General features: G+C 44.4%; 3 pseudogenes across 3 annotated transcripts; all 3 read right to left on the bottom strand.

Annotated features, from left to right (window-relative positions):
- Positions 1 to 1436, bottom strand: LOC309621620 (E3 ubiquitin-protein ligase makorin-1 pseudogene; annotated as a pseudogene). Its single transcript has one exon. The product of its transcript is annotated as an E3 ubiquitin-protein ligase makorin-1 pseudogene (transcript).
- Positions 1437 to 6349: 4913 nt separating this feature from the next.
- On the bottom strand, positions 6350 to 7785 carry LOC309621597 (E3 ubiquitin-protein ligase makorin-1 pseudogene; annotated as a pseudogene). Its single transcript has one exon. The product of its transcript is annotated as an E3 ubiquitin-protein ligase makorin-1 pseudogene (transcript).
- Positions 7786 to 12706: 4921 nt separating this feature from the next.
- LOC309621602 (E3 ubiquitin-protein ligase makorin-1 pseudogene) lies at positions 12707 to 14134 on the bottom strand (annotated as a pseudogene). Its single transcript has one exon. The product of its transcript is annotated as an E3 ubiquitin-protein ligase makorin-1 pseudogene (transcript).
- Between the last annotated feature and the right edge of the window lie 2057 nt (positions 14135 to 16191).

The raw sequence follows: 16191 nt of genomic DNA, 5'->3' as shown, positions 1-16191 counted from the left end.
CAAAGCTGCTATAGATCCAAGTCATAAAAATCTTCCAGCTCATCGTGAAACAAGTCCCACTCGTCTTCAGAGTCTGTCAGGTCGTCGTCCCCACCTGCAGCCAAAAGCATAAGCAACATCTCGCCCAGCTTAAAGGTGACAACCTCTTCTTCGTCGTTGTCAAAGGGGTTGCCTTTCCCTCTCTCCTCAATGATCTCCCAGAAGTGGTTCGTTCGTTGGGCCCGGTATGTGCTTGATGTTCCCACTTTCTGTCTCTGTGGCTCCTCTCTATGGCATCAGGGTACGCATGCTTGTAAACGCAGTTCCCTCCAAATGGGCAGCTCCCACGTCCTTCGTCAAAATACCTGCACACCTTGTTGCTCATTGCCTCCTTGTATTTCTGAATGAGTTTCTGCTTCTCTTCTTTCTCCTCCACCCAGTACTCACTTGGAATGACAATGTTAGATGTGATCCGGCATTCTGGGCAGTACTTTATGATCTTGCTCTCAAATTGCTTAGCACTCCTCCACTTGCAAATACATTTGAGACAGTAGGTGTGGTTGCAGTTGGAGAGGATTCCGAAGCGGCGCTCGCGGGGGTTGGCTTTCTCATAGACCACCTCCATGCAGATCCCACACACCATGTCCTTGCGGTGCTGCACAGCAAACGAGAGCTCCATGTCCTTCTCATGGGCCTCGATGCAAGATTTGATGTGTTGTGATCTTTGGGCAGCATCCACTGGATGGAAGACCTGCAGCCCACACATATCACACGCGTCTCCATGGAGATACACACAGTTCTCCCCATATCGGCACTCTCCCACTGCAGCATAGGGGCAGATCTGCTTCTTTGTTTCCACTGCAATTTGCTCCTTTTCTGATTCTTCCTTGGTCACTGAGCCCTGCAGGGGTGCTTCAGTGGAGGAAGAGGCAGTACGGCCACAGTAGGGCTGCCCAGGAACAAACTCAATGGCGTTCACCCAGTCTTCTGAACCAGCTCCTACAGTTGAAAAGTTTGAATTTCTTGACTCAGCTTCGCCCATATGCATTTCACCAATCTGTCCAACTACTGATGAGAGACTTGAGGAAGCAGCAAGGGGTGACTTTGCAGTTAGAGCTGTAGCAGTTGCAATGGCTTGCTGTGTTCATATTTGCAGCGGTCTCCGTAAATACAGTACTCTCGCTGAAAATACTTGTACACTACACCATATGGACTCTCAGAGAGGTCACGTGAGTATCGACAGTTATCTCCTTCCTTACAAACCCCATGCATGAAATACCTGCAGGTGACCTGTTTGGTCCAGCCGCCGCCGCTGCCGTCGCTGCCAAATCCCGTGCCCGCAGGGACGGGGAGGTAACTGTGGGGATAGGGGTGGGGGAGGCCGCTGCCACCGCCGCCCCTGCCGCTCCTGCTCTTGATGTTTTGGCTGTTGTTCCCGGAGCTGCAGCCTCCGCCATTACTGTTTATCCCACACAGCAGTGGCGCCGGAACTTCCGGGATCACATAATTCCGGTCCGGCTGAGGGGGGAGAAGGCGGCGAGGTGAAGGGTGGGAAGGGGGAGGACACTGAGGCGCCCGCTCACTCCCCTCTGGCCCGCGTCGTGTCTCTGAGTGCTCTCGCCGCTCGAACTGTGGGCCGGAGCCCGAGCACCCCCTTCTCATTACTTCTTGTTCGTATTTTTAAGTAAATTTTTATTTTTTATCACAGCAAATTTGATTACAAGATTTTGTTTGCTCTAGGTGTGCAAGATGTGGTTCTTTCACACATATACATATATCTCTTCTTCTTCGTATCCTTTTCCCATGTAGGTTATGACACAATGTTGAGTAGTCTTCTCTTGGTATTCTGTAGGTCTTTGGTGATTCTGTATTTCACATGTGTTTGTATATCTCTGTTAACCCCAATATCGTAATGTATCCAATCCTCACACCTTTCCATTTAGTGAACCATCAGTTTGTTTAATGAATCTGTGATTGCCTTTCCCTGTGGAAATATCTTCATTGGTATCAATTTTTTGGTAACACCTACAAGTGATAGGATAGGATATGTGTCTTTCGTTTTCTCACTTACTACAAGTTGCGTGATTCCTTCTAGACTCATCTATGGTGCTGCAAATGGCATTGTTTCATTTTTTCGCTAGCTAATATTCCATCTCTACATGTAGCAGTTATTCTTTGTCCCCCCATCTGTTGGTGGACTTTTTGGTTACTTCCATATCTTGGCTATTGTAATACTGTGCAGTGCAGTTTTGCCTGTCTGTGTCTTTCCAGTTCTGTCTTCGGAGGTTATAGGTCCAGGAAGGGGCCTGCTGGATCATATGGTAGCTCAATATTTCCCTTTTAAAGGCACCTCCATTCAGTTCTCATTAGTGGCTCTTTCCAAGTTACGTCCCTCTTAAAGTTGAGCGTATGCATTTCTCCACAACACCTTCAGCATTTATTGTTTATAGTTTTCTTGCTGATGGTTATTCTGACTGGTTTGAGATAATACCTCTTTGTGGTTGAATTTGCATGTGTCTCATAATCCGTTGAAATTGAGCTTTAAGGCACGTGCTTTTATTTTTCAATCTGTGATTACAGCTTAGTTCTTCAAAGTGTTTTCTTAAAGTATGTGTCACATTTTGAAATGCTTTGGCCATTTACCTCCCTCTAAACATTTTGAGGGCAGGTTTCATTTACAGCCCTGCCATACTTGTTCATATGAAGTGAGCATTAGCACAGGTTTTAAAGCTGCTTTTGCAGGTAACGGCCAGAGGATGGCAGCCTTTCTACGTTCCCCACTCTGGTAACTAGGGAAACAGCTCTCCCGGCCAGTGGTGTTCCTCGGTTATAAATTAGAGTGGAATGTGCCCGGATAAACCCACAAAAGCGGATGTCTCCTTACTTTTGTTTGTTTTTTAAATTTAATTTATAGTTTTTATTGGAGTAATATTCCATTGTGTACATAGACCACTTCTTCTTGGTGCATTCCTGTATTGATGGATATTTTCGTTGCTTCCAAGTGTTGGCTATGGTAAATATTGCTGGAGTGCAGGATTGCCAGCCTGTGACTTTTTGATTCTCATTTCTCAGGGGTTACGCCCAGCACTGGGTGTGAATGATTGACCTGTAGCTCAATGTTCAAAGCACCTCCATTGTGTTTTCATTAGTGGCTCTTACCACGTCCCCCATAGAAGAGAGGGTAAGCATCTCTCCACAATCACTTCAGCATTTATTGTTTGCAGCATTTTTGCTAATGGCCATTCTGACTGCTGTGAGCTGATCGGTTTTTGTAATTTGGGTTTGCATGTCTTTAAAAATTCCTGAAATTCATCATTTTTCCTCGCCTTTTTGTTTTCTGTTAAAAAAAATGTGAGTACAGTATACCTCTTGAAATTGTCATCTTGAAAGGTTGCCCTCTTTTGAAATTTTGGTCGATTTTCGACCCCAGGAACTTTTGGAGGGCAGGTGTCATTTAAATAAATGCAAGTTTGGTGAATATTTAGTGACCTTTAGCAATGTGTTTAAAGCTGCTGTTGTGGGAAATGGCCACAAGGAGGCATCATTTCTCCGTTCCCAAATCTGGGTACCAAGGCAGCAGAGCCTTCCAGGAAGTCGTGTTCCTAGGTTTTAAATTAGAATGGAATGTGCCAGGAGAAACCCCCATAAGTTTATGTCTCATTACTTCTTCTTCTTTTTTTTTTTTACTTTTTTTAATCGGGGTAAATTTTAGAATATTGTTTGTCCTAGGTGTACAGAATCTGGTTCATTTGTACATTATATATGTCTACACTTGTACAGATCCTCTTCCCATGTAAAATATTACAGCGTTTTCTGTAGACCTCCCTTGCTATATGGTCGGTCTTTTTGATAAATGTATATAATATGTATTTGTATACGTATAGTAACACTAATCTTAATTTATCCATTCCCCCCACCTTTCCTTTTACATGAGCATAGTTTGTTTTCTAATTCTGTGAGCGTCTTTCTCTGTGGAAATATGTTCATTTGTGTCAGTTATTAGCTAACCCCTGTAAGTGATATCATAGGATATAGGTCTTTTGCTTTCCGACTTACATCATGTTTGGTGATTATCCCCAGGTTCACCTGTGGTGCCTCAAAGAGCAGTGTTTCATTGTTTTCCATGGCTAATATTCCATTGTGAACATGGACCACTTCTTCTTTATCCATTCACCTGTTGAAGAACATTTTGGTTGCTTCACTGTCTTGGCTATTGTGAATAAGGCTGCAGTGCAGCTTTTGCAGCCTATGTCTTCTCGATTCTGGTCTTCTCAGGTGAGAGGCCCAGTGGCGTGCCTGCTGGATTAAATGGTACCTCAATTTTTACTTTTTAATGCAGCTCCTTTCTGTTCTCATTGTTGGCTGTTACGACTTTACGTCTCACCAGCAGGTAGAGGGTACACAGTTCTCTAAAGCCCCTTCAGCATTTATTGTTTGTAGACTTTTTGCTGATGGTCAGTCGACTGGTGTGCGTTGAAACCTTTTTGTAGATTAGATTGCATGAGTCTAATACTTCCTGAGGTTGAGCTTTTATCCATTTTCCTTTTTTTTTAAAGAGAGGGAGTAAAACTTCACTCTTCATACTATCTTCTTGAAAAATTGGCCTGTTTTGAATTGTTTTGTCCATTCCTTACCTCAGCACAATTTTTGAGGGCAGGTGTCCTTTACGGCCCCGAGTCCTTCTGAATGTTAATGACCATTAGCTGTGGGTGTAAAGCCGCTCTTGTGGGAAACGGCCACAAGGCGGCAGCATTTCTCCTTTACCAAATCTGGTTACTAATGCAACAGAGCCTTAATGGAAGTGGTGTTCTAGGTTGTAAACTAGAATGGAATGTGCCAGGAAAAAGCCCTTTAAGTTTATGTCTCATTACTTCTCTTTTTGGGTGGGGGGGCGGTTAAAAATTGTTTTATATGGGAAAAGTGCGTCTTACAAAAGGGCTGCTGAAAAAGACAGAGACCCCTGCAAGAATTACTTGTTTTTGCTTAACGTGAAAGTATGAGTGGTATCCAAGGAATCAAAGCAGTAGATGGACAAATCAGGGGCATCTCCAAGTCACTTTCAGGAAATAGAGCAACAAAACGCAAATTTATATTTTCTGATCAAGGAATTCTTCTAACAATTTAACTTTAGCTTATCTCGTGGATTACCACCCCTCCGTCCCCTTTTAGTGGAAAAACATGACTTACTACTGCAAGCCAATTACTCCACTACAGGAAACACCTTAGAACATAGTTTTGAATCACACCTGTCTAGCTGCAAAGCTCAGGGATGGAATGAGGCAAATACCCACACAAACGGACCCAAGAACCCGACAACAAAACCCCTCAAATGAGGACAAAGGTTTGTCAAAAAGTGCCTGGACTAGAAAGTCTAGGAGATCATAAAACATTAAATACAACTGTGTAACTGAGACCCAGTTTGTGTTAATCCATGAGATAACCAGATAGTTGAACCTCTATGGCTAAGCCCATTTCCCTATTTATATAGACAGAGCTAGCCCTGCTCTATTAACAGCTACCAATATACTGCTTTGTCCTTTAAGATCTATTTGCCACACGAGGCTGAAACCAGTAAACTTGAGTTTTTCCACCAAGGCTACAGACACTGCATCTATGCAGGGAAGAGAAGCTTGTTACACACTCACACGTACCAAGTCTATCAGCCCTTGGGAGTCAACTTCCAACTCTGCATTTATTTTATTCCGCTATATCTTTATATGTGTTCTTTCACCATTTTCCTATCAGGCTAAACACAGTAAAAATCTCAACACAGTCGCACCTGGTTCTGGTTACCCAGCAGTAGTACTTGTGTGCAATTAAACAAGAGACGAAAACCACAGAACGAGTGCACAGGGTGGGGATTCCAGGGCAGGGGACAGATATAGAAACACAGATGTGCAGAATTCACCAGAAACCTCAAGCATCCGCCTAAGTCTATAGCAGAAGGCTACACGCCACAGTTCAGATCCTTCACCTATTACCCCAATTCTTGGACCCAAAAGCAGGGCCAATGCTGTTACTTTTGAACCTGGGGTCCTCAAAAATGAGTACTGGAAATCCAGAAATGCTACCCTTGAACCGTGTGAATCTGGCTGAAAACAGATGACGCAGCAAACCTACACGCTGTCTGACCGTTAAATTCATGTTACAAGAAAACTAACTTTAAGATTCATTTTTGTAACTTTTTTAAACAGAGAAAACAACACACTCCTTGGGGAAAGGTGAGGGATTGAGAAGACAGGCCCTGGGTAAAAATTATTACGACAGCACCTGGAGTTGAGAGGCCTGCCTAGAATAGAACCACGGGCACTGCTGCCAGCAGTGGGGAGGGCTGCCGTCTGAGGCTCAGCAGACCAGTTCACACGCCCAGCAAAGCTGCTATAGATCCAAGTCATAAAAATCTTCCAGCTCATCGTGAAACAAGTCCCACTCGTCTTCAGAGTCTGTCAGGTCGTCGTCCCCACCTGCAGCCAAAAGCATAAGCAACATCTCGCCCAGCTTAAAGGTGACAACCTCTTCTTCGTCGTTGTCAAAGGGGTTGCCTTTCCCTCTCTCCTCAATGATCTCCCAGAAGTGGTTCGTTCGTTGGGCCCGGTATGTGCTTGATGTTCCCACTTTCTGTCTCTGTGGCTCCTCTCTATGGCATCAGGGTACGCATGCTTGTAAACGCAGTTCCCTCCAAATGGGCAGCTCCCACGTCCTTCGTCAAAATACCTGCACACCTTGTTGCTCATTGCCTCCTTGTATTTCTGAATGAGTTTCTGCTTCTCTTCTTTCTCCTCCACCCAGTACTCACTTGGAATGACAATGTTAGATGTGATCCGGCATTCTGGGCAGTACTTTATGATCTTGCTCTCAAATTGCTTAGCACTCCTCCACTTGCAAATACATTTGAGACAGTAGGTGTGGTTGCAGTTGGAGAGGATTCCGAAGCGGCGCTCGCGGGGGTTGGCTTTCTCATAGACCACCTCCATGCAGATCCCACACACCATGTCCTTGCGGTGCTGCACAGCAAACGAGAGCTCCATGTCCTTCTCATGGGCCTCGATGCAAGATTTGATGTGTTGTGATCTTTGGGCAGCATCCACTGGATGGAAGACCTGCAGCCCACACATATCACACGCGTCTCCATGGAGATACACACAGTTCTCCCCATATCGGCACTCTCCCACTGCAGCATAGGGGCAGATCTGCTTCTTTGTTTCCACTGCAATTTGCTCCTTTTCTGATTCTTCCTTGGTCACTGAGCCCTGCAGGGGTGCTTCAGTGGAGGAAGAGGCAGTACGGCCACAGTAGGGCTGCCCAGGAACAAACTCAATGGCGTTCACCCAGTCTTCTGAACCAGCTCCTACAGTTGAAAAGTTTGAATTTCTTGACTCAGCTTCGCCCATATGCATTTCACCAATCTGTCCAACTACTGATGAGAGACTTGAGGAAGCAGCAAGGGGTGACTTTGCAGTTAGAGCTGTAGCAGTTGCAATGGCTTGCTGTGTTCATATTTGCAGCGGTCTCCGTAAATACAGTACTCTCGCTGAAAATACTTGTACACTACACCATATGGACTCTCAGAGAGGTCACGTGAGTATCGACAGTTATCTCCTTCCTTACAAACCCCATGCATGAAATACCTGCAGGTGACCTGTTTGGTCCAGCCGCCGCCGCTGCCGTCGCTGCCAAATCCCGTGCCCGCAGGGACGGGGAGGTAACTGTGGGGATAGGGGTGGGGGAGGCCGCTGCCACCGCCGCCCCTGCCGCTCCTGCTCTTGATGTTTTGGCTGTTGTTCCCGGAGCTGCAGCCTCCGCCATTACTGTTTATCCCACACAGCAGTGGCGCCGGAACTTCCGGGATCACATAATTCCGGTCCGGCTGAGGGGGGAGAAGGCGGCGAGGTGAAGGGTGGGAAGGGGGAGGACACTGAGGCGCCCGCTCACTCCCCTCTGGCCCGCGTCGTGTCTCTGAGTGCTCTCGCCGCTCGAACTGTGGGCCGGAGCCCGAGCACCCCCTTCTCATTACTTCTTGTTCGTATTTTTAAGTAAATTTTTATTTTTTATCACAGCAAATTTGATTACAAGATTTTGTTTGCTCTAGGTGTGCAAGATGTGGTTCTTTCACACATATACATATATCTCTTCTTCTTCGTATCCTTTTCCCATGTAGGTTATGACACAATGTTGAGTAGTCTTCTCTTGGTATTCTGTAGGTCTTTGGTGATTCTGTATTTCACATGTGTTTGTATATCTCTGTTAACCCCAATATCGTAATGTATCCAATCCTCACACCTTTCCATTTAGTGAACCATCAGTTTGTTTAATGAATCTGTGATTGCCTTTCCCTGTGGAAATATCTTCATTGGTATCAATTTTTTGGTAACACCTACAAGTGATAGGATAGGATATGTGTCTTTCGTTTTCTCACTTACTACAAGTTGCGTGATTCCTTCTAGACTCATCTATGGTGCTGCAAATGGCATTGTTTCATTTTTTCGCTAGCTAATATTCCATCTCTACATGTAGCAGTTATTCTTTGTCCCCCCATCTGTTGGTGGACTTTTTGGTTACTTCCATATCTTGGCTATTGTAATACTGTGCAGTGCAGTTTTGCCTGTCTGTGTCTTTCCAGTTCTGTCTTCGGAGGTTATAGGTCCAGGAAGGGGCCTGCTGGATCATATGGTAGCTCAATATTTCCCTTTTAAAGGCACCTCCATTCAGTTCTCATTAGTGGCTCTTTCCAAGTTACGTCCCTCTTAAAGTTGAGCGTATGCATTTCTCCACAACACCTTCAGCATTTATTGTTTATAGTTTTCTTGCTGATGGTTATTCTGACTGGTTTGAGATAATACCTCTTTGTGGTTGAATTTGCATGTGTCTCATAATCCGTTGAAATTGAGCTTTAAGGCACGTGCTTTTATTTTTCAATCTGTGATTACAGCTTAGTTCTTCAAAGTGTTTTCTTAAAGTATGTGTCACATTTTGAAATGCTTTGGCCATTTACCTCCCTCTAAACATTTTGAGGGCAGGTTTCATTTACAGCCCTGCCATACTTGTTCATATGAAGTGAGCATTAGCACAGGTTTTAAAGCTGCTTTTGCAGGTAACGGCCAGAGGATGGCAGCCTTTCTACGTTCCCCACTCTGGTAACTAGGGAAACAGCTCTCCCGGCCAGTGGTGTTCCTCGGTTATAAATTAGAGTGGAATGTGCCCGGATAAACCCACAAAAGCGGATGTCTCCTTACTTTTGTTTGTTTTTTAAATTTAATTTATAGTTTTTATTGGAGTAATATTCCATTGTGTACATAGACCACTTCTTCTTGGTGCATTCCTGTATTGATGGATATTTTCGTTGCTTCCAAGTGTTGGCTATGGTAAATATTGCTGGAGTGCAGGATTGCCAGCCTGTGACTTTTTGATTCTCATTTCTCAGGGGTTACGCCCAGCACTGGGTGTGAATGATTGACCTGTAGCTCAATGTTCAAAGCACCTCCATTGTGTTTTCATTAGTGGCTCTTACCACGTCCCCCATAGAAGAGAGGGTAAGCATCTCTCCACAATCACTTCAGCATTTATTGTTTGCAGCATTTTTGCTAATGGCCATTCTGACTGCTGTGAGCTGATCGGTTTTTGTAATTTGGGTTTGCATGTCTTTAAAAATTCCTGAAATTCATCATTTTTCCTCGCCTTTTTGTTTTCTGTTAAAAAAAATGTGAGTACAGTATACCTCTTGAAATTGTCATCTTGAAAGGTTGCCCTCTTTTGAAATTTTGGTCGATTTTCGACCCCAGGAACTTTTGGAGGGCAGGTGTCATTTAAATAAATGCAAGTTTGGTGAATATTTAGTGACCTTTAGCAATGTGTTTAAAGCTGCTGTTGTGGGAAATGGCCACAAGGAGGCATCATTTCTCCGTTCCCAAATCTGGGTACCAAGGCAGCAGAGCCTTCCAGGAAGTCGTGTTCCTAGGTTTTAAATTAGAATGGAATGTGCCAGGAGAAACCCCCATAAGTTTATGTCTCATTACTTCTTCTTCTTTTTTTTTTTTACTTTTTTTAATCGGGGTAAATTTTAGAATATTGTTTGTCCTAGGTGTACAGAATCTGGTTCATTTGTACATTATATATGTCTACACTTGTACAGATCCTCTTCCCATGTAAAATATTACAGCGTTTTCTGTAGACCTCCCTTGCTATATGGTCGGTCTTTTTGATAAATGTATATAATATGTATTTGTATACGTATAGTAACACTAATCTTAATTTATCCATTCCCCCCACCTTTCCTTTTACATGAGCATAGTTTGTTTTCTAATTCTGTGAGCGTCTTTCTCTGTGGAAATATGTTCATTTGTGTCAGTTATTAGCTAACCCCTGTAAGTGATATCATAGGATATAGGTCTTTTGCTTTCCGACTTACATCATGTTTGGTGATTATCCCCAGGTTCACCTGTGGTGCCTCAAAGAGCAGTGTTTCATTGTTTTCCATGGCTAATATTCCATTGTGAACATGGACCACTTCTTCTTTATCCATTCACCTGTTGAAGAACATTTTGGTTGCTTCACTGTCTTGGCTATTGTGAATAAGGCTGCAGTGCAGCTTTTGCAGCCTATGTCTTCTCGATTCTGGTCTTCTCAGGTGAGAGGCCCAGTGGCGTGCCTGCTGGATTAAATGGTACCTCAATTTTTACTTTTTAATGCAGCTCCTTTCTGTTCTCATTGTTGGCTGTTACGACTTTACGTCTCACCAGCAGGTAGAGGGTACACAGTTCTCTAAAGCCCCTTCAGCATTTATTGTTTGTAGACTTTTTGCTGATGGTCAGTCGACTGGTGTGCGTTGAAACCTTTTTGTAGATTAGATTGCATGAGTCTAATACTTCCTGAGGTTGAGCTTTTATCCATTTTCCTTTTTTTTTAAAGAGAGGGAGTAAAACTTCACTCTTCATACTATCTTCTTGAAAAATTGGCCTGTTTTGAATTGTTTTGTCCATTCCTTACCTCAGCACAATTTTTGAGGGCAGGTGTCCTTTACGGCCCCGAGTCCTTCTGAATGTTAATGACCATTAGCTGTGGGTGTAAAGCCGCTCTTGTGGGAAACGGCCACAAGGCGGCAGCATTTCTCCTTTACCAAATCTGGTTACTAATGCAACAGAGCCTTAATGGAAGTGGTGTTCTAGGTTGTAAACTAGAATGGAATGTGCCAGGAAAAAGCCCTTTAAGTTTATGTCTCATTACTTCTCTTTTTGGGTGGGGGGGCGGTTAAAAATTGTTTTATATGGGAAAAGTGCGTCTTACAAAAGGGCTGCTGAAAAAGACAGAGACCCCTGCAAGAATTACTTGTTTTTGCTTAACGTGAAAGTATGAGTGGTATCCAAGGAATCAAAGCAGTAGATGGACAAATCAGGGGCATCTCCAAGTCACTTTCAGGAAATAGAGCAACAAAACGCAAATTTATATTTTCTGATCAAGGAATTCTTCTAACAATTTAACTTTAGCTTATCTCGTGGATTACCACCCCTCCGTCCCCTTTTAGTGGAAAAACATGACTTACTACTGCAAGCCAATTACTCCACTACAGGAAACACCTTAGAACATAGTTTTGAATCACACCTGTCTAGCTGCAAAGCTCAGGGATGGAATGAGGCAAATACCCACACAAACGGACCCAAGAACCCGACAACAAAACCCCTCAAATGAGGACAAAGGTTTGTCAAAAAGTGCCTGGACTAGAAAGTCTAGGAGATCATAAAACATTAAATACAACTGTGTAACTGAGACCCAGTTTGTGTTAATCCATGAGATAACCAGATAGTTGAACCTCTATGGCTAAGCCCATTTCCCTATTTATATAGACAGAGCTAGCCCTGCTCTATTAACAGCTACCAATATACTGCTTTGTCCTTTAAGATCTATTTGCCACACGAGGCTGAAACCAGTAAACTTGAGTTTTTCCACCAAGGCTACAGACACTGCATCTATGCAGGGAAGAGAAGCTTGTTACACACTCACACGTACCAAGTCTATCAGCCCTTGGGAGTCAACTTCCAACTCTGCATTTATTTTATTCCGCTATATCTTTATATGTGTTCTTTCACCATTTTCCTATCAGGCTAAACACAGTAAAAATCTCAACACAGTCGCACCTGGTTCTGGTTACCCAGCAGTAGTACTTGTGTGCAATTAAACAAGAGACGAAAACCACAGAACGAGTGCACAGGGTGGGGATTCCAGGGCAGGGGACAGATATAGAAACACAGATGTGCAGAATTCACCAGAAACCTCAAGCATCCGCCTAAGTCTATAGCAGAAGGCTACACGCCACAGTTCAGATCCTTCACCTATTACCCCAATTCTTGGACCCAAAAGCAGGGCCAATGCTGTTACTTTTGAACCTGGGGTCCTCAAAAATGAGTACTGGAAATCCAGAAATGCTACCCTTGAACCGTGTGAATCTGGCTGAAAACAGATGACGCAGCAAACCTACACGCTGTCTGACCGTTAAATTCATGTTACAAGAAAACTAACTTTAAGATTCATTTTTGTAACTTTTTTAAACAGAGAAAACAACACACTCCTTGGGGAAAGGTGAGGGATTGAGAAGACAGGCCCTGGGTAAAAATTATTACGACAGCACCTGGAGTTGAGAGGCCTGCCTAGAAGAGAACCATGGGCACTGCTGCCAGCAGTGGGGAGGGCTGCCGTCTGAGGCTCAGCAGACCAGTTCACACGCCCAGCAAAGCTGCTATAGATCCAAGTCATAAAAATCTTCCAGCTCATCGTGAAACAAGTCCCACTCGTCTTCAGAGTCTGTCAGGTCGTCGTCCCCACCTGCAGCCAAAAGCACAAGCAACATCTCGCCCAGCTTAAAGGTGACAACCTCTTCTTCGTCGTTGTCAAAGGGGTTGCCTTTCCCTCTCTCCTCAATGATCTCCCAGAAGTGGTTCGTTCGTTGGGCCCGGTATGTGCTTGATGTTCCCACTTTCTGTCTCTGTGGCTCCTCTCTATGGCATCAGGGTACGCATGCTTGTAAACGCAGTTCCCTCCAAATGGGCAGCTCCCACGTCCTTCGTCAAAATACCTGCACACCTTGTTGCTCATTGCCTCCTTGTATTTCTGAATGAGTTTCTGCTTCTCTTCTTTCTCCTCCACCCAGTACTCACTTGGAATGACAATGTTAGATGTGATCCGGCATTCTGGGCAGTACTTTATGATCTTGCTCTCAAATTGCTTAGCACTCCTCCACTTGCGAATACATTTGAGACAGTAGGTGTGGTTGCAGTTGGAGAGGATTCCGAAGCGGCGCTCGCGGGGGTTGGCTTTCTCATAGACCACCTCCATGCAGATCCCACACACCATGTCCTTGCGGTGCTGCACAGCAAACGAGAGCTCCATGTCCTTCTCATGGGCCTCGATGCAAGATTTGATGTGTTGTGATCTTTGGGCAGCATCCACTGGATGGAGGACCTGCAGCCCACACATATCACACGCGTCTCCATGGAGATACACACAGTTCTCCCCATATCGGCACTCTCCCACTGCAGCATAGGGGCAGATCTGCTTCTTTGTTTCCACTGCAATTTGCTCCTTCTCTGATTCTTCCTTGGTCACTGAGCCCTGCAGGGGTGCTTCAGTGGAGGAAGAGGCAGTACGGCCACAGTAGGGCTGCCCAGGAACAAACTCAATGGCGTTCACCCAGTCTTCTGAACCAGCTCCTACAGTTGAAAAGTTTGAATTTCTTGACTCAGCTTCGCCCATATGCATTTCACCAATCTGTCCAACTACTGATGAGAGACTTGAGGAAGCAGCAAGGGGTGACTTTGCAGTTAGAGCTGTAGCAGTTGCAATGGCTTGCTGTGTTCATATTTGCAGCGGTCTCCGTAAATACAGTACTCTCGCTGAAAATACTTGTACACTACACCATATGGACTCTCAGAGAGGTCACGTGAGTATCGACAGTTATCTCCTTCCTTACAAACCCCATGCATGAAATACCTGCAGGTGACCTGTTTGGTCCAGCCGCCGCCGCTGCCGTCGCTGCCAAATCCCGTGCCCGCAGGGACGGGGAGGTAACTGTGGGGATAGGGGTGGGGGAGGCCGCTGCCACCGCCGCCCCTGCCGCTCCTGCTCTTGATGTTTTGGCTGTTGTTCCCGGAGCTGCAGCCTCCGCCATTACTGTTTATCCCACACAGCAGTGGCGCCGGAACTTCCGGGATCACATAATTCCGGTCCGGCTGAGGGGGGAGAAGGCGGCGAGGCGAAGGGTGGGAAGGGGGAGGACACTGAGGCGCCCGCTCACTCCCCTCTGGCCCGCGTCGTGTCTCTGAGTGCTCTCGCCGCTCGAACTGTGGGCCGGAGCCCGAGCACCCCCTTCTCATTACTTCTTGTTCGTATTTTTAAGTAAATTTTTATTTTTTATCACAGCAAATTTGATTACAAGATTTTGTTTGCTCTAGGTGTGCAAGATGTGGTTCTTTCACACATATACATATATCTCTTCTTCTTCGTATCCTTTTCCCATGTAGGTTATGACACAATGTTGAGTAGTCTTCTCTTGGTATTCTGTAGGTCTTTGGTGATTCTGTATTTCACATGTGTTTGTATATCTCTGTTAACCCCAATATCGTAATGTATCCAATCCTCACACCTTTCCATTTAGTGAACCATCAGTTTGTTTAATGAATCTGTGATTGCCTTTCTCTGTGGAAATATCTTCATTGGTATCAATTTTTTGGTAACACCTACAAGTGATAGGATAGGATATGTGTCTTTCGTTTTCTCACTTACTACAAGTTGCGTGATTCCTTCTAGACGCATCTATGGTGCTGCAAATGGCATTGTTTCATTTTTTCGCTAGCTAATATTCCATCTCTACATGTAGCAGTTCTTCTTTGTCCCCCCATCTGTTGGTGGACTTTTTGGTTACTTCCATATCTTGGCTATTGTAATACTGTGCAGTGCAGTTTTGCCTGCCTGTGTCTTTCCAGTTCTGTCTTCGGAGGTTATAGGTCCAGGAAGGGGCCTGCTGGATCATATGGTAGCTCAATATTTCCCTTTTAAAGGCACCTCCATTCAGTTCTCATTAGTGGCTCTTTCCAAGTTACGTCCCTCTTAAAGTTGAGCGTATGCATTTCTCCACAACACCTTCAGCATTTATTGTTTATAGTTTTCTTGCTGATGGTTATTCTGACTGGTTTGAGATAATACCTCTTTGTGGTTGAATTTGCATGTGTCTCATAATCCGCTGAAATTGAGCTTTAAGGCACGTGCTTTTATTTTTCAATCTGTGATTACAGCTTAGTTCTTCAAAGTGTTTTCTTAAAGTATGTGTCACATTTTGAAATGCTTTGGCCATTTACCTCCCTCTAAACATTTTGAGGGCAGGTTTCATTTACAGCCCTGCCATACTTGTTCATATGAAGTGAGCATTAGCACAGGTTTTAAAGCTGCTTTTGCAGGTAACGGCCAGAGGATGGCAGCCTTTCTACGTTCCCCACTCTGGTAACTAGGGAAACAGCTCTCCCGGCCAGTGGTGTTCCTCGGTTATAAATTAGAGTGGAATGTGCCCGGATAAACCCACAAAAGCGGATGTCTCCTTACTTTTGTTTGTTTTTTAAATTTAATTTATAGTTTTTATTGGAGTAATATTCCATTGTGTACATAGACCACTTCTTCTTGGTGCATTCCTGTATTGATGGATATTTTCGTTGCTTCCAAGTGTTGGCTATGGTAAATATTGCTGGAGTGCAGGATTGCCAGCCTGTGACTTTTTGATTCTCATTTCTCAGGGGTTACGCCCAGCACTGGGTGTGAATGATTGACCTGTAGCTCAATGTTCAAAGCACCTCCATTGTGTTTTCATTAGTGGCTCTTACCACGTCCCCCATAGAAGAGAGGGTAAGCATCTCTCCACAATCACTTCAGCATTTATTGTTTGCAGCATTTTTGCTAATGGCCATTCTGACTGCTGTGAGCTGATCGGTTTTTGTAATTTGGGTTTGCATGTCTTTAAAAATTCCTGAAATTCATCATTTTTCCTCGCCTTTTTGTTTTCTGTTAAAAAAAATGTGAGTACAGTATACCTCTTGAAATTGTCATCTTGAAAGGTTGCCCTCTTTTGAAATTTTGGTCGATTTTCGACCCCAGGAACTTTTGGAGGGCAGGTGTCATTTAAATAAATGCAAGTTTGGTGAATATTTAGTGACCTTTAGCAATGTGTTTAAAGCTGCT

The sequence above is a fragment of the Balaenoptera borealis genome, assembly GCF_965194805.1.
Source record: "Balaenoptera borealis genome assembly, contig: HAP1_SCAFFOLD_754, whole genome shotgun sequence".
Classification (NCBI taxonomy): domain Eukaryota; kingdom Metazoa; phylum Chordata; class Mammalia; order Artiodactyla; family Balaenopteridae; genus Balaenoptera; species Balaenoptera borealis.
The sequence above is the reverse complement of the archived record's forward strand: the minus strand, read 5'-3'. Positions and strand labels throughout refer to the sequence as shown.